The sequence below is a fragment of the Electrophorus electricus genome, chromosome 11 (assembly GCF_041902795.1).
Source record: "Electrophorus electricus isolate QZ-2024a chromosome 11, ASM4190279v1, whole genome shotgun sequence".
Taxonomy (NCBI): Eukaryota; Metazoa; Chordata; class Actinopteri; order Gymnotiformes; family Gymnotidae; genus Electrophorus; species Electrophorus electricus.
Genome location: NC_137507.1, coordinates 10930001 through 10956835, shown reverse-complemented (window position 1 = coordinate 10956835; position 26835 = coordinate 10930001). Strand labels below are relative to the sequence as shown.

Sequence of the window (26835 nt, the reverse complement as noted above, 5' to 3'; positions counted from 1 at the left end):
GATCATTTCTCTCTCCTGTGTGTAGAGCAAGACACAGATTGAACTTCCAAGAGCATCCAGTACTGTAGCCATGTTAGTCAGATATATTTCGTAATCTACATAGCATTGAATGGATAGAGAACAAATCTACACAGTTTGCTCATCAGTATGGAAAAGTATATAAAACTAGTACAAACTGGAATGAGAATCTGCCTACCAGAACAAGTAATGTGAGCCACCTCAATGTGATTATCACAGTCATTCTGTCCCCAGGGTTCAGATGGGCAGTGCCACAGAGTGGAGTCATGCTTCCTACATTTCACCTGATCCAGCCAGTTAGGAGATGATTCAACTCTTGCTCTGGATGGGGACTCACTGCCTGTTCTTCCACAGTTCAGCTCTCGACAGACCAAACTTACTGTTTTTTCATTCATCCCATTCACACAAACATTCCCCCAGGTTCCATTATAGAAAAATTCCAGATTCCCTTCACACCCCTCACTGAGTCTCATTTCTTTGAATTCTGGTGAAAGTAGAGAAAGATGAAAACTATTAAATGAATTAATGAACACTTTATTGTCATCATATTTAGTACAACAAAATTTGGTGATGTACTCTCAACATGAACCAGATTAACTATTAGCAATAATTAATTTAAAAAAAACTATTAGCAATATTTCATTCAGTTAAAAATGTAATCTTTTCCAAACTCACGTGGCTAACACTTTCAATCAGAGCTAGGTCCTTTCAGTATCTCTGTTATTAGGACCTTGCAATAGAACTTGGCCTATGTGAGTATTTAATTGCCACCCAGAAGACAAGATGTTGCATATGTCAAGGGTAGCTATGTAGTAACAATGTAATAACATAATAAAACAATAATAACTGTGTAACAAAGCAGTTATAATTATACCGTATATTATACAATATAATTATACAGTTATAATCATTGTGATTATTTGATCTGCCCATGATCATTTGACACACTTTTTTCTCACATATTGGCCAATCATGTGTTTTAGTTTCAACATATAAAATGTGAATTTGGTGTGTATGTGTCTGTAAGGCTCAAGCAGTTAAATGATGTTCAAGAGTGAGTTTCCTTGTTTATAGTGAAGAGTTTGGCATTATATTCCACAGCTCAGTTATGCTGGTAATACTTTGATGCCTGATTTCAGTCTGTTCAGTGCATCTTAGCACTGCTCTGCATTCAGTCCAAACAGTTGATATGTCTTATTCATTACATCATTATTTCTTTCATTATATTAATTTTCTCTCATATTTGTCAAGACAATCAATTTAGAACTATTTAAAGTACATCTAAACATTGTCACAGATGGACCACCTGTTCTTCACGCAGTAAACTAAATGGTGATTCAGGTATTTCCTAGGGAACCCCAAATGATCTACCTTTGTATTCCCTACACACTAATCATGTGATGTGGGACTGTATTTGATTATATCCCTTCATTCAGAATGCACAGCAACATCATCATGTAGAAAATAATCTTTTTGTTTCTGACATCTGGGCAATGAGACAGTTCCTTTGTTGCTAATGTGGAGAAACTACAGAAAAGCCACTTAAACTTATTTGTATGTGCCAGTATACCATGTTCATTAGGTAAGTTGTAGGTTATAGGTTAAGTTGTAGCCTAAGTTCATTGTTACAGTGTTATCAGGCTTACTTTAGTGGAACAAAAATATTTAAACCATTATTCGAATATTTTATATAAAATTAAAACAAAATACTTTATGATTGTGACAGACCTAAATTCATTACTATTCTTCTTCTTCTTCTTCTTCTTCTTCTTCTTCTTCTTCTTATTATTATTATTATTATTATTATTATAATTACTATACACTTTAGTGTATACTATACACTTTGAAGCTCAATCAGATACATCAGTCTAAAAGTTAGCACACTTTACCTGAACACACCACTCCTACATCCTCTTGATGTCCACACTCATCTTCTCCACAGAGCTGATACCTACAGTCCCACATGGACGTCTCGCTCCCGTCACACTGCACCTCATTCAGCCATATGGGCCCAGTTCCAGGACCAAACCAGGCTGGTACGTGGGCACTGAGGGCCACTCCACACTGCAGCTGCCTGCACACCACCTGGGCATCCTCAATATCCCATGAGTCATCACACACAGTTCCCCATGAGCCGTTGAGGAAAACCTCCAGTCTTCCTGCACAATCTCCACCAGAACCAACCAGTCTGATGGAGCTGTGGCCTGAGTTAAACACACCTAAACACACACACACACACAAACACACTGTGTATACATATGCAATCACATCTTAAGTGTACAAGATAGTTCAGACAGTTGAACCTCTCTGGTTTTGTTAATACTTGGAATTGTTTTACAAAAATCATGAATTTATTATTTTTGCTGCTGTGAAATAAAAATAGTAAATTATCACATAATTCGGGTGTAGTTTAATGTAGATTAGGTGTCCATGTTATTATGTTATCAATTATTAGTAATATTAAAATTGTAAACCACTTTTTAGGGTAATGTAGTGCATATTAGGTACCTCTGTTAATAATATTGTTAACAATTAGCTATTTTTAGGTTAATGTAACACTTACCAGAGCAGGTGATTGACAGCTGTTCCCTGGAGCTGCAGGACAGGTTGAGGAGGTTTGCACTGCTGCAGTTCCCCAGATGAGCTTCACTCCCAGAACAATTGAAACCCATCATACACATGTGGCTGTGTTGTTCAGGGCTGGATGGAGAGGAGCTGGAGAAGTTCAACACAGAACCACAACCCAGCTGTCTGCAGATCACTGAGGCCTCAGACACACTCCGGGAGTCCAGGAGAACTCTCCTCCAGTCCTGGATGAAGTAAACCTCAACCTGCCCCTCACACTCCCTCCCTCCAGACAACTGCACTCGCCCCTCATGAAAGGCCTGAGAGGAACCTGAATGGGAATATAATTAAACATGTAAATGAGTAAGCTATTTATTTTTTAATGAAAACTTTGGTTTTGTACATCAATAATGTGGTGTACATGAGTGGAGGAGCTCACCACTGCAGATGACTCCAGCATCCTGTTTATGAGAGCATGCTGCATGACTCCATGATGAGATGGGACATTCTGACAGGTGTGTCTCATTCCCATGACAATCAAACATATCAGCCCAGATGTGGCCACTCCCCTCCCCAAACCAGTCCGCCCCCAACACAGCCACAGCACTCCCACACTTCAGCTGTTCACAGAAGACACTGGCAGCTCTGTTATCCCAGCTATCACCACAAACTGAGCCCCAGTCACTGAGGTACTGGAGCTCCACTCGACCAGAACAGGAGTCCCAGCCGTTAACCAGACGTGCCGCTGTGTATCCTGAACAAACAACTGTCATCTTAGTGCAACAGCATTCAATTCATATTTATTGTCATTATACATGTATGTAAATACTGATATCTTAGTGTGACAGCATTCAGTTGTAAAAGATTCACACACACACACACACACACACACACACACACACATATATATATATATATATATATATATATATATATATATATATATATATATATATATATATAAAGGTACAGTATTAACCATATTACATATGTAAAGATGTAAATAATTATACTTAACCTGAACATATTAGTCCAACATCATTATCATGGGAACAGTTGTATCTGAGTGAAGATATTGTTGGACAGGAGTAAATCTCAGATTCGTTGCCTCTACACTGAAGCTCCTCTGTCCACACCTGGCCCTCCCCTCTGCCAAAAGCAGCTGCTCCCAGCACCTCCACAGGACACCCACAGCCCAGCTCTCTACACACAACCTCTGCATCCTGCTGGTCAAAGTCATCATCACACACTGTGGTCCAGGTCTTCCCACGAAGCACCTCCACTCTCCCAGAGCACAGGTGAGGGCCGTCAGTAAGTCTAGACTTCCTGTGAGCTGTGCAATTAAATTATTTTAATTATTATACTGAACAGAGCACACAAGTGTTATACTTTAAAAATCATTTTAGGTAATAATAATATTAGATTTATTGTTTAGAATTAATATACAGTCCATCTCTTAATACACAGCACTTTCACCCTGCCTCCCGCGAGTCACGTGGTTTGGCCCACCACGTACAGTGGGAGGGCTGTTTTGTTTGTAACCACACTTGCACACACCTGCACCTCATTTGTCTAAATGTATATAAACCTGTGGCAGAGTGTGCAGAGTGTTGGTCATTGTTGACATAGCATGTTAATGTTCTTTTCGTCATTGTTAAAACATTTGCATGTTCATCGTGTTTGTTTATTGTCTATTGTTTCATGTTTATATTTATCGTTTGTAATACGTGTAAGTGCCGTTGTCGTTTATGTAAATAAACGTACGTCCCAGACGTTGGAGTCTGTATGTCCTACCCCTGGCCCTGCAGCACTCGGGCCACCACGCGTTACACTAGTCAGCATCATATTGTCTTGGATCACTTTAATGACCATGAATCACTTCTCCTTTCCACAGGACAGGTGATGGAAGCATTTCTGAATGCTGGTCTTCTTCTTTTCTCTTTAATCCCGCACGTTTGCATTAGAGATACAGTATCTCTAGTAATTGTCTGATTTTTGGAAATTATTTGTATGGGTAAATATTACAAATAATTTCTTTACTGAACTAGATTGCTCAATAATATTTGATAAAATGTAAGACTCAAGTGCAACATGCTCAAAATCTAATTAAAAAATAAGTTGGTAGGATGATTACATTTTTTTTTAATTATTAACTGCATCTTACCGGAGCACCTCACTCCAACATCCTCATCATGACCACAGATACTGACCCCCCACTCTTCTGATTCACAGTTCTGCAGTGTATGCTCTGTTCCATTACAGATATAACTCATCCAGATTGGTCCTGATCCTGGTCCAAAGTGAGCATTACCCAGTACATCTACAGCCTCCCCACAGTCCAGCTCTCTGCACACCACTGCAGCATGTGTCATTTCCCAGTAATCGTCACACACTGTTCCCCACTGTCCTTCATGAAGAACCTCCACTCTCCCAGCACAGCGACTGATTCCACCCACCAGCCTCACACTGTCTGTTAAAGGAGACAGAAGAGAGGGGGATTCAGGGTGTTGGAATACCTGGAGCAGCATCTAGAGGAAGGATCAATAGACTTATAATTTAATTTATCTGGTTTACCTCATATAAGAAAAGAGAAGATGATAAGACAAACTTTATTTATTCCCAAAAGTAGCAAGTGTGGCACAATAACAGAGAAATAAAGAAAGAAAGTAAAAATAAAATAAATGAATAAATATGCAAAGAAATTTAAAAAAAAAAGAATATATAAAACTATCTGAAAGGTATATTTAAACATGTTTACCAATACATTAGATGAAAAGACCAGTTATTGCCCTTCATTGACTGTACAAGTAATGAACAGTGTGAACAACTTGAGTGAGTAACTTAGAACTGTACTTCAGGAGGCACAGGTGAAATACTGGCAATAAAACTATTGCAGACTAGGGATGGAGCAATATATTATTTTAATAATCTAGTATTCTATCAATTACTTCATCAATTAATCGAGAACTCATATAAGAAATAAGTTTGCTTAATTAAAGAGCCATAGTAAATACACAAAGGAGAAAATATGACAGGTCTCTCAAAATGAAGGACTAACTGGTTTCTATTTTAGAAAAATCAACATTTTTATTGCTTACATTACATGCAGTATTTGTCAAATCTAAACCTACTTTAGTGTATTTAAGTGCCATATTACATTCTGGATTTTGAATAAAACATTTTCTGAAATGCAAAAACAAATAAGTAAATAAAAATTATTTTAAATTATTTTAAGAGGCGCCTTTTTTTTCTTTTTTTTTTCTTTTTTTTTTCAAGATTTGGTGTCGTTTGTGAGCGGAAGAGTCGTTGGTGTAGCGATGCTAATTGATGGTTGATATCAATGGCAAACACAAAATATTTTGGTTTTACACACAAAAATATAAACCGGATAAGACGAAGCAATTTGCCATTTGCTACTTTCCCTAACCTTTACATGCGCTCAGTGGGCCTCTAGATTTGTGTGAAAGCAGAAATAGTTTTTGAAAACAGTAACTAGATTTCTCAGAACACCAGTTTATTACTTCCCCAGGGCACAATAGGTGATTCCCTGACGGCGTATTTGTTCCTTCACACAGTTCAGTCATTCGCTCGAAGTACAACTGTATGTAACGTAACTTGCTGCAGTCCTTTTATTATAATGCCGACTACATAGATCCAAAAATGTAAAATTCGAAGCCTCTGCCAATAAATCACTCGGGTACAATTCAACAGTATCAACTTTGCCAGCGAACCTTCCGTAAAATAACACCCGAATCCCGCCCGATCACCCTGCTGCGTGAATCTCTCCTGTCTCTACAGTGACGACCCAAGCGTGATGGCAGTGCTGGGACTGGCTAGACTCCATGTCTGCTTTTAATTCAACATAATCATCTGTCAGCAGTAGAAGTAATACAATATTACCTTGCTTTATTACTGTTTTGATATTCGGACATATTTTTGTTGTTAGCGAGTCTAGTATTTTGCATCAATGATTTTTAGTAATCGACTTAGCCTAGTTTCTCGAGGAATCGTTTCAGCCCTATTGCAGACCCCAGTGTTATTACATTTAAGTGTATACAAGAAGAAATGGTGGCATCTCCCATTAGCACTGATAATGTGAAGGAGTGAAGGTCTGAAAGAGGGTTGAAGACGTTCAGTGTTGCTCTCTGTCCTGATGAAGGGGACTGAAGGAGCTCCTGAGCTCTACCAGTGTACTGTGCAGTGGGGGAGGGAGGGAGGAGCTCAGGAACTGAGTGCAGTTTCTCCTCCTCCTCCTCCTCCTCCTCCTCTCTGTCACAGCCTGTGGAGAGTCCAGGCTTCACCTCACTACACACTCCACTTTCTACACCAGCATATCCAGCCTGTTCATACTGGTGATCGCTACTGTCTCAACTAACTGATTCATTACAGAGTTGAGTCACATTTATAGTATCTGATACGGTAATCGATTTAAACGTTATTGTGTACTTACCAGCAGTAGTGAGTGAGACTGTGGACATCAGAAGAATTAAAGTCAGACAGCTGTCCATCTCCCTCTGCCCTGCACACACTCTGTTCAACTCAGCAGGAAACACAAGCTTCACCTCCACCACCCCAGAGAGACTGAAGGAACTGTGTCCCCTCAGCCCCCTATAGAGAGAGAGAGAGAGAGAGAGAGAGAGAGAGAGCTCCTCACAGCTGCCAATCACAATCACTGTTACCTTATTAGACAGAGAAGGGGAAATCTTCAAAGATTCTTCAGTGACAAATCAGAGGATGCATGTTTGACTTACTCCATATATATCAAAAGAACGTCAGCACGGATGAACAGAACTCCACCTCCCGTCTCTAGAGGCGTCTGACTGAGGAGAGTGTGGTGAGAAAGTCACCAGCATACAGGAGACTGATTTCAGAGAGAGGAAGCACTCAGTGTAGATTCAGCTTTAATGCCACCTGCACAGAGCTGATCTAAACACTGATTAATACTGTATCTGACAGACAATACACAGCTAGTTTTGTTAAGGATACGGATTTAGAAAGACACTAGTTTATCACTCAAAGCACTAGTTTATCACTCAAAATAAACTAAATTGAATAGTATAAACATTCAAATTATATTTTAATAGCCTAAATTGAGAAAGATGACGCTTGGTTTTCAGTTATTTGAAAGGAAGCATATAATAATGAAATGATGATTGCAAAATACAAAAACAGTAGATAATTTAATAAAGACTTTAGAATATACGTTTTATTACAATTCAATTTAAAAGTTTTAAAAACCTTTATATAGATAATGAGATGTGACAAAATCATTTTCCCGTATAACTGTAATACATATTGCATCCACAAGATGGCAGAAGAGGATTATGAATTTTATAATCACGGCGGTGAAACATATTTTATTCTACTGACAGAAAAAAGTGAGAAAAATTCGCCCTCACTAAAAACACATAATAAAAGCTCTATTCTTCAATGGTCTTTTTTTTAAGTAAACCAAGAGAGAAAGAGAACAAGTGATACTGGCACAGAGAGTATTATTGTATTCTGAAAGGATTTTGAATACAACTCTTTCAAATTGCATCAAAGACTAAATACACACTTTTTTTCTATCAGATAAGACTTGTATTTATAACCCTGTTATAACCCAGTCCAGAATATCTGAAACTTGCACCGTTCTGGCTTGTTCCCAAATCACAGACTGTGTGCAGTGTTGGATTCTGGACCAGGCTACACATATGAGAAGACAGTGGCAGAAGGGCTAGGCAGACATTATAGCCTCGACTTTTGTCTCAAGTTATCCAGCTGATTAGAAATTTGTGTTCAGTGAAATATACCTTAGAGTTTATGAATCACAACTGATACAAATGCTTTTGTTTGTTTATTTGTGCATGTAGTGGTAACATGAACATAAACTTGTTCTACCAAAGGAATAATCAAGGCCAACAAACATGTAAACATTCAACCACACAACACATGCACACAGAGACGTAAACAGTTTTACACACGTAATCAAAAAAGTACTTACTATTTTACTGGGTCGTCAATGTCCAGTTCATTGCAGTTCAGCTTTATGAAACTGCCGTTCAATCTTTGTTCTTTTTTTTCTTCGGCCCTCTTATGGTCTGCTAAGGTACTGCAGCACTTGAGTGTCCTGCTGCTCTACAGCAGTTCAGGCTCTGAGCTGTACGGAGAGTGTCTGAGTGAGATCCCACATCTCTTCAGCTATCCTGCAGAAGATCATAAGAGCCACTGGCAACCATCTGCTGCTCGTCATCCTTCTGTAACACAGTCCAGTGTAAGAACCGGGCAGCACAAAGTTTTGTTCTGTTTCAGTCTGTAACTGTAATTATGCATAACTGTAATCTGTAACTGTAATTCTTTTACTTACCTCATCTGCTGGGAGGTGGGGGTCAGTGGGGGCAGGTGTGGACTCATACGTGGGGTTGGAGATGTACAGGGCTGATCCAGAAGGGCTGCTGTCTTCATTCTCATCTTCCTGAAAGCCAAACACACATACTTGCATACTGCATATACACACTATAACAGTCTAATTCATGTTCCTTTTATTAAATCCTTCTTCACATGTTTGGATTAATTTTTCTGTTTGCATATTAAAAACATGTTGCTATCTTGTGACGCACCGTGTCCACACTAACCTTGAAGTAGTGGAACTGGAAAGGCTTGGATTGCTGGGTGTAGAAATGGTAGGCCACAAATGCTCCAGCCACAATAAGGATGATGAGTAACAGAACACCGATGCCCATCCCTGCCTTGTGGGCGGGGTGGAGGGAAGGAGCCGGAGGGGGTCGAGCTTTTAGCGGTCCATGCAGCACATGGATGATCCCATTGGATGCAAAAATGTCAGATTCGATAATGTAACGGTCATTGAAATATCGAGAGGAAGCCTGGAGGCAGAAAGGATCTATTAAACTTTGTTGGTAATTATTTGCATCCACAAACAGTTTTCAGGAGACATTGTGCATGCCTGATTTAGACTTGAAGTAAATGTAATTGCTTAGAACATCCACTAACTATAATGCAGCTTAAATGAGGTAAATGTTTACCAGTGCCTGGGGGCTCTGCAGGCTAGGAACCCCTTTCAAACTGAGTGTATGTCCCAGATGTGTTCGAACATGGCTGACGTTAATGAGAGCTTGCAGCACCAGAGCTCTCCCATCCAGCAGGTGGTGCTCTAAAGCCCTCTAGGACGGTGTCTATTCCAGAGAGAGGGGGAGTGTGAAACACCTTTAATCTTCACTCATGAAGAATGCAGACATCTGTGTGGTATGGAGAGGACCAAGCTACCTCGTTCTCATAGAGACCGTCATTATCAGGCACAAACAGGATGGACAAGGTGGTTATGTTGCTGAGACGCCTCACAAATTCTTCACCTGATGCTGAAGTTCTGGAGCAATTCAAGATTTGCTGGGGATGGGAACAATTTATGAGACCAGTCAGTGTCAGTTACTGGGGAACATCAGAACCTGTAGCAGGTTTCCAGTGCAAGTGTATCCATCACCAATGTAGCCCATCTTACACTCACATTTGACATCTGGTAAAACAATAATATTAACAAATAAATAAACATGCGAGCACACACACACACACACACACCATTTATATTTAGCAGCATGTGTCACGGCTGACCGGTCCCCTAAAGAGGGAGACACGCCCCCACCAGACCAGGACCATACCACTCACCTTCCCTGCTCACAATCACCTGTCTTCTGACAGGAGACACCTACGAGTCATTAACCAGTACGCATATTTATACACCCACAGGTTCGGAGGGACAACGCTGCACATTAGCGGTCAAGACCACACAAGTCTACTGCGAGCCACTACCCCGTTCCTGGAAGGCCAATAGCCTTGCCATCGTTGCTTATATTAAAAATGGATAATAAAGAACCTGTGGCTGGAACTTCACCTCTTGCGAAGCAAGCAGCCCTGAATGGGCTCACCTGTTGGCTGTCCAGATGGCAGCGCTAGAGTAGCAGAAACAGGAGATTGGAGAGGTTCGCTCTGTGGTACAGACGCTCGGCCAGCGCATCCATCACACGACTTTGAGTACCGAGCACAGAACGAGCTCCCCCGTCAACCCGCCAGTACACGAGGGGGTTAAAGGGTTGATTGCCTCCCCCGAGGCATACGGCGGGGACCCCGATACTTGCGAGGGGTTCACTGTGCAGTGTGAGCTGTTTTTCGGATATCAGCCGCGACTGTCCGACCATGCTAAAGTTTCGTTTGTCATCTCAAGACTTATGGGAAAGGCACGAGTATGGTGTGCAGCATTGGTAACAAATAACTCGCCATTTACGAACGATTATGCAGGATTTATTGGAGAACTACGTGTGGTGTTCAACCATCCCCATCAGGGAAAGCTCTGTGGGCTATCACTGTTGCGCCTAAGGCAGGGGTTGAGATCTGCAGCCAACTACGCAATGGAATTCCGAACCTTAGTGGCAGGAACCCGCGCAGATTGATGTGTTTATGAACGGAGACCGGACCCGCCCGGCAAACCAACACTCCTGAGGAGCCCATGCAGCTGGATGCAGCCAGGGTACAGTGAGGAGGAGGCAACAGTAGGGTGAGTTGTTCTTCCTCTCATCCCATGTTTAAGATCTGGTCCAGGTATCGTGCAAAGGCCGTGTACTGTCAGCTTTTGACCTAGTGGATTTGGGAGGTGCTGGGAAAGTCATGGACTGGGGCTTTGCAAGGAGGCTAGGTATTAAGGCCATCACTCTGCCCTCCTCACTAAGCGTACAGGCCTTGGATTGGGGTGTGGTAGGTCTAGGTTACATCATCCATGTGACCCCCAGGGTTCTCCTTGTCACCGGGGGGGGGGGGGGGGGGGACGACATACTGAACGCATCAGTTTCTTCCTCCTACCAGGCCTGTCTCGCACTTTCACCCTAGGTTTACCTTGGCTGTGTACGCACAATCCACAGATGCTGTGGGCAAAAAAAACTGATCCGGCAGTGGGCCATGTCCTGCTATCGGAGGTGCTTCCCAAACAAGGCAGTACCCCTCCAGGCTACTTCCATAGAGAGCCCTGAAGCCGGGAAGCAGGTGCCTATTCCTTTAGAGTACCAGGACCTGGAGTAGGTCTTCAGCCCCAGCAAAGCCACACGGCTTCCACCGCATTGAGACTGGGATTGCGCGGTAACACTCAAGGAGGGAGTGGTGCCCTCCCGGTGCAGAATCTACTCCCTCTCTCAGGAGGAGGAGCAGGCTATGGCACAGTATATTAGAGGCTCTGCAACAAGTGTATGTCAGACCCTCGACCTCTCCGGCATCTGCAGGAGTCTTCTTCGTAAAGAAGAGGGACAGGGCCCTGAGACGTTGTGCGGATTAGAGGACTCAACAAGCTGCCCCTGGTATCAGGAGTGTTTGAACAACTGTGAGGGGCCAGATATTTTACGAAACTTGATTTGCGCAGCGCATACAGCCTAATCCAGATCAAGGAAGGAGACGAGTGGAAAATAGCCTTCAGCACCTCCACAGACCACTATGAGTATTTGGTTCTGCCGTACGGTTTGGCAACAGCCCCTTCGATATTCTAGGCCTACATTAACGAGGTTCTTAGGGAGTTTTTGGGAAGATCCGTCGTCGCATATATCGATGACATTTTGATCTATTCCCCCTCCTGGAACCAACATGTACTCGATGTGCGGGCCATGCTACAGACCTTATTACAGAACCACGTGTATTGCAAGGTGGAGAAATGCAAATTCCATCGCAAGGAGGTCAACTTCCTAGGGTACGCCATTGAACAAGGGTGTGTGAGTATGCAACCAGGCAAGGTGGAGGCTGGGCCAAGACCACTTACACGAAAAGCACTACAACGCTTTCTAGGCTTCGCCAACTTTTATAGGAGGTTTATTAAGTCCTTCAGTTCGCTGGCAAGGCCCCTCACTGACCAGCTTTGGGGACCTGTGCGAAAGATTAAGTGGACCCAGGAGGTTGACAAGGCCTTCAAGGAGCTCAAGAATGCCTTTGCAACTGCTCCCCCCTCCCACTCCACCTGAAAATGCTCTTCATGGATATGATTATGGCACAGTACTTGTGCCATTCATGTGTGGAAAGCTGAATGTATAATGAAATCATACTAGCAAAAAGTCTAGTTAGGTGCATAAATAAAATCACACGTTGTAGTACACAGCTCAGCTTTGCAAACACTTTTCAACTAGATTATTAAATGTTCAGTAGAGAATGTGACCTTTGCACTCTGGTCCAAAGTGGCCATCTATGCATAATTCACAGGGCACTCCCTGGAACCCAGGAAAACATGTGCAGGTGCCGTTGCCTAGGTGATCCTCATCACACTGTCCATGGTTACTACAGGGGGATCTTGGCCCTCCAGGACAGGCTGGAGAACAGGTTGTAGTGAGAATATCACACACACAATGCCACTATCACTTTCACTGTTATTATGCAAAAGCAACAATGTTTAAGAACCCAGAAGGGCCCAAATATAGCTGCCATCAACAACATGATTAATGAGTTGTAGTAAAATGTGAATGAAGTCTGGATTACTGTACCGAGACAATCCCTGCAGTACTAACCTGAGCAGCACTTGGGTTTCCATATGACCATGGTGTGCACAAACTGACATCCACCATTCAAAGATGAGAAGCGTCTGGGCAGGTCGCACCTCTGTATAGACGGCATTCCAAAAACATGTTACATTTAACTTATATAGAAATGATTAGCTTTAAGTCAACTCAAGGAACATATTAAATGAGAGATCTTTATGGAAAAATACATATAAAATAAATGTAATATCTTTCAAATAGTGTTTGTATAAGCTGGATGAAGTATTTATGATTTTTTTTTATAAAGGTAGTCATTTATGTGTATATAGTGAAATGGGCATGGATTTGTGAAAAGTACATTTGGTTTACTTATTGAAGGGCAATCAGATGATACTGTAACAGCACAATATCTGCAAGGCATCTGTCATAGAAACATAAACCATTTATATAATCTATATATAATACAAAATGAGAGTGTAGCATAGCTAAGAAACATTTTTAATATGGGAAGTATATAATTTGCATATAATATGCATGCTGCATATCAGTAGAGGATTTTGTCAGCATATCTTGGAATTATGTGGAACTTACTGTGATGTCTACAGTGTCCTTCTGATCACAGCGCCCCCCAAGGCTGGGAGGTGTTAACCAGCAGTCAAAACCATAAACCAAACCTCTATTGAACTTTAGATTCCTGTTTACAATCTGACAACTTTTGACACTGATGTTCACCCTAAAAAAGAGTGGGTGATATCAATAATATTAAGTATGGTAAAGTAGCCAACTTAACTTTAGAAATAACATTCAATCCTTTTCAGCCCATGCTCACACACAGCACAACACTACAGATTGGAAAGTGCTCCCTGTTCCCTGATTGGTCCTTGCTCACCTGAATCTCCTCTCCTGAGTCCAAGACTTTTCCATCACTCACTATTTGGTCCTCTCCGACGCAGCTCACAGAGACGTCAGAGCCCTGAAGGGTCTTCACTGAACTGAAATGAATCATTTCTGCAGACTGCATCTAAACAAGACACATAAAAAATCATTGCATATATACCCAGGATTACAAGGGCACAATCTTCGTTTCTTCTATAGCTGGACCCTCCATCAGAAACAATACACAGCAGGCATGTGGCGCTCTAAACAGTGACGTAGGTCCTCCTGAGCTCTGCTGAACTGGGTCCAGCCTGCTACCATCTGCACAGAAAGAACTTACTGCCGTACGGTTTGGCAACAGCCCCGTCGATATTCTAGGCCTACATTAACGAGGTTCTTAGGGAGTTTTTGGGAAGATCCGTCGTCGCATATATCGATGACATTTTGATCTATTCCCCCTCCTGGAACCAACATGTACTCGATGTGCGGGCCATCCTACAGACCTTATTACAGAACCACGTGTATTGCAAGGTGGAGAAATGCAAATTCCATCGCAAGGAGGTCAACTTCCTAGGGTACGCCATTGAACAAGGGTGTGTGAGTATGCAACCAGGCAAGGTGGAGGCTGGGCCAAGACCACTTACACGAAAAGCACTACAACGCTTTCTAGGCTTCGCCAACTTTTATAGGAGGTTTATTAAGTCCTTCAGTTCGCTGGCAAGGCCCCTCACTGACCAGCTTTGGGGACCTGTGCGAAAGATTAAGTGCCACCATCATCTGCCACCAGAGTTTTCACCTGCAGCAGCAGAACAGTACGATGCACATGTGTGTGTGTGTGTGTGTGTGTGTGTGTGTGTGTGTGTGTGTGTGTGTGTGTGTGTGTGTGTGTGTAACATGGATGTCTTTTGCACTTTTTTATCATTTACACTACTACTTCAAAAGTTTGGGTTCCCATATTTATGCAACTTTATGCAATGTAGGTCTAAATAATGTATGTAGTAAATAAAATATGTAATAAAATATGTCATTCTAAACTATCATTTAGTATTTTAGTGAACTAAAGGTCATTAACTATTGAATAATTCATTAAATTGAATTTAATGCAATTTCTCCTGAAATAATCTGCCTCAAGATTTGATCATTGCTTTCCACCCCTTTGTGAAGTATTCTGGATATTAATTTTATTATTAACTCTCTCCATACATGTCTATGAAGCATTTTGGAGTCATCTGCACAATTCTACATAATTCTGGACAAAATTATTTGTGTATTTATGTGCTTCCTAAAAGTTATTGGAAAATTCATGAATTTTTAAATTCTAATATCACATTATAATAATTTTATGTACATATCCACAAAAAGGTGGATTATTGAGAACACTGATGCAGTGATTCCAAAGTTTTGAACAGTAGTGTATATATAATTTTTTGATTGATGGTCTGTATGACTGAACTCACAGATGTTGATTTGAAAGCTTTGTTGCTTGGTACAAAAACAGTGAACGGTCCACGTGACATTAGAGGCCAGGACATGACTGTTTCTGAAATACCAACAAGGCACAGCAGAACATGTGTGAATCTCTGAGCTCTAAGTCAAGCACAGCTCTTTCTTGACCTTAGATTTTCTGTAAATTATATGACCAACCAACCAAATTTCACTAAAAGCCATGCTAGCATTGGACAGCCAGTGTCACTCACCACGCAGATCAATCGCATTGAGCAGTTGACATGTCACTCACCAAACAGACTGATGGCACTGGACAGCTAGGGTTAGGCCTCCAGGTTCTGAGTTCAGATCTTGCAGTCTCTGCATTATATTGCCAAAGCAAATTTTTCCATTGCCAAGGAACCCCTCCAGTCATGTACACCTGTCAGGCAAGAAAAGAAGTACGTACAGTGGTGTGAAAAAGTGTGTCCCCTTCCTGATATTTTTTTGCATGTTTGTCACACATCTTTCAGATCGAACAAATTTAAATATTAGACAAAGATAACACAAGTAAACAAAAAATGCAGTTTTTAAATGAAGGTTTTTATTATTAAGGGGGAAAAAAATCCAAACCTACATGGCCCTGTGTGAATAAGTGATTGCCCCCTAAACCTAATAACTGGTTGGTCCACCCTTAGCAGCAACAACTGCAATCAAGCGTTTGCGATAACTAGCAATGAGTATTTTACTGAACTGTGGAGGAATTTTGGCCCATTCATCTTTTCAGAATTGTTGTAATTCAGCCACATTTGAGGGTTTTCGAGCAAGAACCGCCTTTTTAAGGTCATGCCACAGCATTTCAATCGGATTCAGGTCAGGACTTTGACTAGGCCACTCCAAAGTCTTCATTCAGTTTTTCTTAAGCCATTCAGAGATGGACTTGCTGGTGTGTTTTGGATCATTGTCCTGCTGCAGAACTCAAGTGTGCTTCAGCTTGAGGTCACAAACATATGGCTGGACATTCTCCTTCAGGATCTTTTGGTAAACAGCAGAATTCATGGTTCCATTTACCACAGCAAGTCCATGAAGCAGCAAAACTGTGCCAGACCATCACACTACCACCACCATATTTTACTGGTGGTATGATGTCCCTTTTCTGAAATGCTGTGTTACTTTTACGCCAGATGTAATGGGACATACACCTTCCAAAATGTTCAACTTTTGTCCCGTCAGTCCACAGAGTATTTTCACAAAAGTCTTGGGGATCATCAAGTTTTCTGGTAAAATTGAGATGAGCCGTTATATTCTTTTTGCTCAGCATTGGTTTTCGTCTTGGAACTCTGCCATGCAGTCCATTTTTGCCCAGTCTTATTATGGTGGAGTCATGAACACTGACCTTAACTGAGGCAAATGAGGACTGCAGTTCTTTGGATGTTGTTGTGGGGTCTTTTGTGACCTCTGGGATGAGTCATCGCTGCGCTCTTGGGGTAATTTTTGTTGGCCACTCCTGGGAAGGTTCACCACTATTCCATGTTTTTGCCATTTGGGGACAACAGCTTTCATTGCAGTTCGCTGGAGTCCCAAAACCTTAGAAATGGCTTTATAACCTTTTCCAGACTCATAGATCTCAATTACTTTGTATTTCATTTGTTCCTGAATTTTTTCGAATCACAGCATGATGTCTAGTTTTTGAGGATCTTTTGGTCTACTTCACATTGTCAGGCAAAGCTTCTAAACCCTGCCTCTACTTAGAGATTATTTACAAACAAGCACTAAAATTAATAAAAAATACAAGAGTGCACACATACACCTTTCCAGGGCCATCGTAAACACATTGAGTGGAGTTGCTGTGGCGGGAGTCTGCAGGCATGCAGCCGTCTCCCTGATAGCCCTCGGCACACATGCATGAGTGCTGATTTGGGCCAGTGTGTATACACACTGTGTGCTCATGACACACTTTCCTCAGACATGGGTTAATCACTGCAAACAACAACAGTGACAAACATGATGACGATTACAACTGTCCTATTATGCCTTTGCACATGTTACATGTAAAGTTACACATAATGTCTTATTATAAATGGCACCACATCCAATGCCTGAAACAAAAATAGTGACAAACCAGTCAGAGGATTTTTCAAAAGAATGAAGGCAGCTGGCTTGGTTACATTTTGGATTTGAGCCTTATATAAAGTCATTTGTATAAGACACTTTGTTGACAGACACATCTAACTGATAACCAAATTTGTTAGAAAGTGCTCAGATTAGGGATTTCACCTCTTCCTGACAACAGTACCAGAGCAAAAGCTGTATAAAAAGTGCTCTGCTCTGTTCTGATGGAAATGAAAGAGCAGCTCCCAGGAAGTCCATCAAACAGGTACTCACACGTGCATTGGACCCCATTACCAAAGAAACCAGGTTTGCATTTTCACACCAGTTTTCCAGAGGAAATGTCTTCAAAAGAGAGTGCATTCTGCCCACAGTGCAACACAGCACAAATGGGGAGCTCTGTGAGCACACACACACACACACACACACACACACACAATTAAGACACAAGGACTACATAGCTCCAGAATTGTGAGGATGCTTAAAGAATCATCTTTGTCACCATTGTTGCACGCGTGTCCAAACATGTTCTCCTCACATTTCTCACATGCTGTTCCCACAAAACCTGCCTGGGAAACACATGCAAAACAGATACAATATGGCTGGGTGGCCACAGCTCATGCATGTGCATTGTGTGTGTGTGTGTATGTGCATGCACGCTTGCATGTAAAAACTGACACCTACAAGGCTACTATTTTTATTAGGGTCCAAGCACTTATAGTGCTTATTATTATAATTATTATTATTATTATTATAATTATTATTATTATTATTTAAAACAAATTGTGCAGACCAAACCATAAGTCCTACAGACATGAAACTTGGTCAGTAGGTAATAGTCTCTGCTGCTACAGATGACGCTACAGCACACTCATTTACATTTACATTTACATTTACATTTATGGCATTTAGCAGATGCTCTTATCCAGAGCAATTAACAAAAGTGCTTTATCATTTACTCATAGAATATATCCTAGCCTGTACAATAGGTTAGAGTCCAAGATACTAATGATCTAGCATACTGTACAAATACAGGGATCACTGCTGATGCCTAGAAGTACAAAATACATAAGGTCAATCTTAAACAATGATAATTGTAATAAACAATAAGTACTAGAGATTGTTAAACAACATCAGTATAATAAACAATACTATTAATTTAGTCAGTCAATAAAGGAGCAGAGTCAGTTGTCATTGAAATATTCCATGAATAGATAGATCTTCAGTCTGCATTTGAAGACAGCAAGGGACTCTGTTGTCCAGACAGCAAGTGGAAGTTCATTGCACCATCTTGGAGCCAGGACAGAATGCTTGTCTTCCGTGAGATGCTTGTCTTCCATGAGATTTGAAGCATGGTATTTCAAGCTGAGCCGTACTTGAGGTTCGAAGTACTTGAGATACGGATGGGTTTCAAGTTTCAAGTTTCAAGTTTGGTTTATTTGTCACATACATAGTCATACACAGTATAACTCGCAGTGAAATGGTTGAGTGCTCTGTCCAACCTAGATTGTTCCTTCACAATTGTTGATTGTTGAGTGCTCTGTCCAACCTAGATTGTTCCTTCACAATCCTCCTGGCCTTGGTCTGGCACCGCTTGTAGTAAATGGTCTGCAGGTCAGGAAGTTCCGTACGAGTGATGCATTCTCCTGAACGCACCACCCTTTGGAGTGCTTGTCTGTCCTGCTTGGTGCTGTTCCCAAACCAGACTGTGATGTTCCCCGTGAGGATGCTCTTGATAGTGCAGGTGTAGAAGTTCTGCAGTACCTTGGAGGGCAGTCTGAAGTATCTTAGGTGTCTGAGGTGGTAAAGACGCTGACGAGCCTTCTTTGCCAGGGGGTTGGTATGGCGGGACCAGGACAGGTCCTGCGAGATGTGAACACCAAGGTACCTGAAACTATCTACTCTCTCCACCGTGGTTCCACTGATCCTCACAGGTTGGTAGTGCCGCTCCTGCTTCTTGCTGCAATCCACAATCAGCTCCTTTGTCTTACTGACGTTTAGGAGGAGATTATTTTCCTGGCACCAGTTTTCCAGCTGTTTAATCTCCTCCAGGTAGGCCCTCTCATCGTTGTCCGAGATCAGGCCCATGACAACGGTGTCATCAGCAAACTTGACAATGATGGTGGAGCTGGAAGTGGCTGTGCAGTCGTAGGTGTACGACAAGGCTTTGACCATTGACCTCATGTATGAAGGGGCTGGTCCATTTCTGGCTTTGTAGGCAAATATCAAGGTTTTAAATCTGATGTGTGCAGCTACTGGAAGCCAATGAAGGGAGCGCAGCAGCAGAGTAACTTATGAACCTTTGAAGATTGAAGACCAGTCATGCTGCTGCATTCTGGACAAGTTGTTTAGGTTTGATGGCTCTTAGAGGAAGACCAGCAAGTAGTGAGTTGCAGTAGTCTAGCTTTGAGATCACAAAAGACTGCACAAGCACCTGGGCAGCTTCCTGCAGGAGAAAGGGCTGAATCCTTCATATGTTACAAAGAACCGGGTCAGATTAGAAACATTGAGTTGAGAATGACAACTAGTTGTCCAAAGTTATGGCCAGGCTACAGGCAGCTTCGGATGGTGATACCAGGGAGTTCTCATAGGAAACAGTGAGGTCATGGTAAGGCTTGGGAGTACCGAGATGTACAGAAGCTCGATTTTACTGAGGTTAAGCTTCAAGTCATGGGCTGTCATCCATGACGCAATGTCAGTCAAGTATGCTGAGATACGTCTGGAGACCTGTGTGTCAGAGGGTGGAAAATAAAGAAATAATTGAGTGTCATCAGCATAGCAGTGGTAGGAGAAGATCATCACCAAGAGAACGAGTATATAAAGAGAAGAGAAGGGGACCTAATACTGAGCCCTGTGGAACACCAGTGGAGAGTCTACATGGTTTGATTGTGGATTCTTTCCTTGTCTCCTGATATTACCGTCCCTCCAGATGGGACTGAAACCATTTCCATGCAGAACTAGTCACACCAAGCCTGGGGAGACAGTTAGAGAGGAGAATGGTGTGTTTTACTGTGTCAAAGGCTGCTGAAAGGTCTAGAAGAATCAAAACAAATGATAGTTTGGCAGCTTTAGCAGCTTAAAGTTTCTCCGTCCCTGCTATGAGGGCTGTTTCTAGCATGAAGTTTCTCCATCACTGCTATGAGGGCTGTTTCTGTAGAATGTGCCTGTTTATAGCCAGACTGACTGGGATCATGCAGCTGGTTCTGGGTGAGGAAAAGACATAAATGAGGAAAGGCTTTTGAGAGGAAAGAGAGAAGTGATACCGGTCTGTAGTTGGCAATGTTGGAGCCATCGAGATCAGAGGATTGCTACCACCTTGGCGATTTTGAATGCAGTTGGCACATATCCAGAAGATACAGAGTTGTTGATGATGACAGAGATGAAAGGAAGCAGATCTCTTGAGATTGTCTGGAACAGAGTGGAAGGACTTGGATCCAGTGGACATGTAGATGGATTGCAGGAAGTCAGAAGTTGAAGAATTTCATCTGAGGAGAGAGGAGAAAAAGAAGTCAGAGAGTTGGATGTTGGGGAATGCACACTGGTTGGAAGAGTGGGAACAGAGGAAAAGGACTGGCAGATTGCCGCAACGTTCTCCTCAAAGAGGGTGATGAAATCCTAAGGAGTAAGAGATGAGGAAGAAGTGGGAGAGGGGATTAAGGAGAGAAGAAAAATAGTGAAGAGCTTGCGTGGATCAGATGCTGATTATTCAAATTTTCCTCTGTAGTAGGATGACTTTGCAGATGTTATGTCCAATGAGAACTTGGAAAAGAGAGACTGGTATGAGCTGAGTTCTGAATCTAGGTGAGATTTCTTCCACCACCTCTCTGCAGTCCTTAGTTCTCTCCTGTGGCAGCGAGGGGAGAGGTGGGGACTTTACAGGTCTATAGGAGAGAGAGCACAGAAGAATCATTGATGAGGAGAGTGTAAAAATGAAAGAATCTGTAACTGCCACCAAAGAGAGAGAGGACAGAGAGTCATGGTGGAAGGGTGGACAAAATAGTAGGGAGTAGGGAATAGTAGGGAAAACGCATTCAAGTCCATAACTCCTACACAGTCATACAGACAGACACACATGTAATGAACCAGTTATGACACTGGGAGGCTCTACAGTGCACAGTTACCTACTTTGCACTTCACAGGACTTGTATTTAAACCTAAATGGGCAGAAGTCAATAAAAGTAGTTCACATAAATACTTGCAATTATATCAAACATGTAATTATAGTATGATGTTACCTGCAATGTTTGAGTGCATGACTCAACCTACAAGAGACTTCAGATACTTGTTCACAAAAAATTCCTTAAGCCCTCCAGTAAGACTGGTATGAATTTATATGATACAATGTAACAATTAATAAAGTTTAATGCCATACCATATAGAACATCACAGTAAACAGGGCTACCTAATTGTACTTGCAGTCATATTAACATATAATCAGTGCAGGTTATAACAGCAACACGGTACAGTTCTTATGTTTTTATACTATCACCAAAACTAAACTCAGAAATTCCCCACCAATTCACATTAGACCCAAAATGCCAGTTTGTGCATTGTAAACACCTTGACTTGTCTTGGTTGCAAAGAGACAGTTGGAAAGAGACAGGATGTTTTCATAAAACATTCACAAATGTGATGTAACCAGACACATGCATATAGCCTTTCATTCAGTTCCATATCAACTAACCAGTCAGGCATCCACAACTTCCAGTATGGTGCAACAAACAATAGAACAGCACTGAATAGTTCAATTTTAGACCATCATCAAAAACTCAGTCACCAGCTTTTCTCATTATATGCAAATTGCTATTGTATACATTTTAAAACCTTTAATGACTGGATAGAGGGCAGGGGATATTCCAATCTATACATGTATATGTCTATGTCTGTACATTTTTATTAACTTAGGAAGCTCCTCAATCAAATTTCCAGTTCATCAAAACACTTTATTTCATTGTCACCTAACCTCAAACACCTTTTTCACGGCATCTTCAGGAAATAGCGGACACAGTCAGAATGTTATGTGTCCACGGAAGGTGATTTCTGCATCCACGTTGCTTCATGTCAGACTGGCAAGACTGTGCTTGGCCCCGGAAGTGCTGCTCGCATCTATATTTATTGTTATTATTATCATTGGTAGTAGTGTTAGTGTTTTTATTATTGTTGGTATTATTATTAGTAGTAGTAGTATTGTTATTAGTAGTAGTATTAGTATTATTATTATTAATAATAGTAATACTGTTATTATTATTATTATTATTATTGATTTTGTACAATTTATTTCTATTATTTTGTGAAGTTAAAATATAAACATTTTCAAAGCCTTGGCAATATTGTATTTTATAAAAATCCCATCAGTCAGTCTGGCTACGTAACACTGCTAGTCTCTGGAATTTAATGTTGATATTATTACTCACCAGAACCTACTTTAACATTATAGTGTCATTACACTGGGCTTTGAATTAGGCAGTTTTGGTATTCTGGATTAAGATTTCGGTGGTTCTCCTGGCAACAGCATCACCTGGTAATTGATGTGTTTTAGTTATTGTCTGTGCCCTGTGTTTCATGTGCTCCGCCTCCTTATTGTACTCACCCATGTCCTGTTTTCCCCTTGTTAGCAAGACAGTTATGGAGTTGATGAGATTCTTTATCCTCTGTAACGTAAACGACAACAAGCTCAATGGTGAGCTAACTCAGCAATAAAAAGGAAACTGAAATAAAATTCTCATACACGTTACATGATGACTTTGCCCAAGATGCAAAATAACCAAAACAGCTTCATATGGTCTTAATCATTTTTGGTCTTAACCTTTTGGTCAAATTTCATTCTGCAAGCAATCTGAACAAGGAGTAAAAAGGGATCTGAGTAAGTGAGTGAATATCAGCATCATTAATCTACATGTAATCTGAATTACGGGAGACGGGCTGGTTGTCACATTTTTTATTATGGATCTAACCTCCCAATCGTATAATTTCCATCAGACAAACCTAGACATCATGAACTAGCAGAGTGTCTCCCTGCACAAAGGGAGTAGAACCTTAACAGTTCCACCATTGGTATAATGAGCTATTAGATTTTGAATACATGTTGTGCATTTGTGAAGACCAGGTGCATGGTGGGATTGGTAGTCACAGCATAGGGCTGGTTGTCATGGTGAAATTTGTCACGAAGGGTCGGCCTCTCCGCGGGGGAACCATGCCCACTCACCGTGAGACACAACGGAAACGCCTACTTCGTTCCCAATCACCTGCCTACTAACCCGGTGCACCTGTTCTTTGTCTCTCCTATCACCTATTTCAACCCGCAGGTCGGTAGGGAGGATGCTGCGCATTAATGGCTTACCGTGAGAGGAGTTACCAAGCCAAGCCAAGCCAAGCCATACCAAGCAAAGCATTCTTCTTTCTTGATTTTCATTTTGCTACCAGACTTTTGTGCATTCACCTATGGAGAATAAAGAGCACTTTCTGGCAACCTCACCTCTTGCTCCTTCTGTGCCGCCACCATCACAAAATTATATTAGACCTTTAATAAATGACTGTACAAAATAGAATAGAATTGTTTGATTGATATTTGCACCATAAATTCAAGGAACAAGAACACACCTTGAGATGACACACCTTGAGATGACATCATCTTCATCAAGAATGTGACAACCACTACCACAAAGGCAGTTACAATAAAGGGCATGTTAATGACATCAACATTTGAGGAAACAGTTCAAATTAATACAATACAATGCTGTCTAATACAATACAATACTACAATACTGTCTCCACTGTTTTTAGTGAAATAGTTGATTTCAAGGTATTAAATGACATGCTTGTAATGAGTCAAGAATACCTTTGGGGAAAAAATAATTAAACTGATACTTTTTCAGTATTACCCTACATGATTATAAACACATTGAAGTAATAATCTTTACCCAACAATCATACAACATAATTTTTTCTACACAAAAATAAATAAATAAATAAATAAATAAATAAATAAATAAATAAATAAAATGGTTAGGAGGTGGGTCAAACATTTTCGTATTGAAGCAAAGCTTTGTACAACCTCCGCACACCAAAGACTTTCTGCTACCAAAAATATTCATTCAGTTCTGAAAAACATTCTTGGAGGAAACTAATATGATGACTGGACTACCTAATGCCAATCGTTAAACTCTTCCACATCATACCGTGTAGCATGTCTTTAGTTCCCTTTAATTACTCTTAATATTAGCCAAAATCTTTGAATAGTGTTATGATAAAATAAGTTATTAAGTCTTTAAATACTTTGATTAAATACTGTCACCGAGCAACCCCCGCCCCACTAGTCACCTGGTACGGCCCACCGCGTGCAGTGGCGCTTAATTGTCTTGTTTGTAGCCACGCCTTTGTACTGAGCACGCGCCTGCACGTGGTTAGTCTGCCATTGTCTGCGTGCTCTCACACCGCTGTGGGACGCTGCTTCGCTGGCGGTTATTGATCACGTTCACGATGGTCATGTTGTCTGTGTTAATGTTCACATCGGTAATGTTAGTCGTTGTGTGTTCATGTTCACAGTTTACGTTATATGTGAGTGCCGTTGTGTTTTTCGTATGTTAATAAATGTCTCCGTCCAGTGAGTCTGTACGTCCTGCACTTGCCCTGCGGCAGTCGGGCCGTTACAAATACTCAGTGGTACGTGTAGGTTTTATGGCTCCATTTTATTTATGTTTGTTAAATTCATAATAGAAATTTGAATTTTATCTCAGCTAAATGCCATAAATGTAAGAGTGTTGTGTGTGTGTGACAGTACTAATGCTTTTGACACCTACAATAAATAACTTATTCTAGTGTAACAATAAGTTAATACTACAACATTGTCCTTGGCTTTCACTCATAATCAATTTATCATTAGTATAAATATAAAATAAATCTATGTAGCTCTACTACGCTTATAAATTAATTATAAAAACGATTATATTACTAATTTCATTTTAGGATATATAATAAGCTTTTCATATCTGATTTCTCCTTTTCTATTTGTTTTGAGAAAAAAAAAAGGCTGATAATTGAATCGCGTCATGTAACTTTTGTGCCATTAACAAAACTCCCTTTTATCTTAAACTCAGAAACTGCATAGCTCACCGAATTCTGAAATGTGTGAAAGTGTAGATGAAGAAAAAAAGTAGGATTACATAAAATACTACAAAATATCACAGAAGTTGTCAAATTCATTTTTAGAAATGGTACTGAATGCCTGTAAGATATAATTTCCTCAAGTTTTAAAACGTTAAATGTTTTATTTCATGTGTATTTTTATGATGCGACTCCTAGGTAGTACAGATTAAAAAGGAATAGGGAGCCTTTTCCAATTAACGTTAGTTTTATTTAGGCTATTTGTTTATTTGTTAATTTACTAGGCTGCAAAGATTGTTGAGAATTGAAAATGTAAGTTTAGGCCTCTAATAGCATAAGCAAAGTATTCCGAATGATTAAATGTGGAGAGCTTGCAAAAGATCACGTGTTTATTTCAATAGAAGAACAAGTGAGATACATGAGATAAAGCTTTTCAGCTTTGATTATGTACTACATATTACCATTTTTAAAAATGGTGAGAAACAATTGGTGACGCTTGGCTGCGAAAGAAACTTTGGTATTTTTATACCTGGGTGTGATTCCAGCTGAAACCTGAAATAAATAATGTCGTATAAAATGTTCCATATTGTGAAAAATGTTAGAAATCATTTTTTGAGTTTGAAGAAGTTCAAATGTAATTTCCTGAGGAAAGGCACTTGGTGTGGTTTCTTGGTCATGTGATTCATCTCTTTCTGAGGTTCCTCCTTCATGTCCTCATAGTCTAAAAAGAGTACATTCAATTTTTTCTTTCTAAAAGCTTAAAATAGCTTAAAATATTTTTATTTTTGTATTATATACATATTAAATCAGCTTGTAAAATGTTAGAGTGAGAAAACAGAAATTGCCTCAGTGTTTATCTAATAGTGCTGAGAAATTCCATGATTTCCAAGAAATATAATATATGAAGATGTACAAATACTGTGCCTTAAATAAAATATCTTAAGAATAAAATGTAGCCTATTATCATTTATGACAACCAGCTCTGTTTTAGTTTTAAGCCTCTGCTTGATTCAAGGTACCAGACACATCATTTGTAGATCACACTTAGACAGACACAGCATTTGTAGGACACTATTAGACAGATGTAGATGGCACTGAACTCCAGTACTGTCTCAATCGACTCCACTTGTATAAATATGGGTGCACTTATTATATAAGTGAAGGGAGACTGTAGTTGATATATAAATAGGAGCCCTCTGTCATGCATCAACATTATTACATTTCCATCTCATGTCATCACTAATGT

General features: G+C 40.6%; 2 long non-coding RNA genes and 1 pseudogene across 2 annotated transcripts in view; all 3 read right to left on the bottom strand.

The window, feature by feature from the left end:
* The window catches only part of LOC118241745 (stabilin-2-like), a 64241-nt pseudogene extending 40426 nt beyond the window's left edge, over positions 1-23815 (bottom strand).
* Positions 8401-8995, bottom strand: LOC118241654 (uncharacterized). The gene is made up of 2 exons (XR_004776273.2): positions 8930-8995; positions 8401-8819 (listed from the first exon to the last, which is right to left on the bottom strand). It is a non-coding gene; the product is annotated as an uncharacterized LOC118241654 (long non-coding RNA).
* A 2141-nt stretch (positions 23816-25956) lies between the features above and the next one.
* Positions 25957-26835, bottom strand: part of LOC145659889 (uncharacterized) — a 1564-nt gene continuing 685 nt past the window's right edge. The window contains exon 5 of the long non-coding RNA XR_014126045.1: positions 25957-26310. This is a non-coding gene — a long non-coding RNA (uncharacterized LOC145659889). The remainder of the gene's footprint in view (positions 26311-26835) is intronic.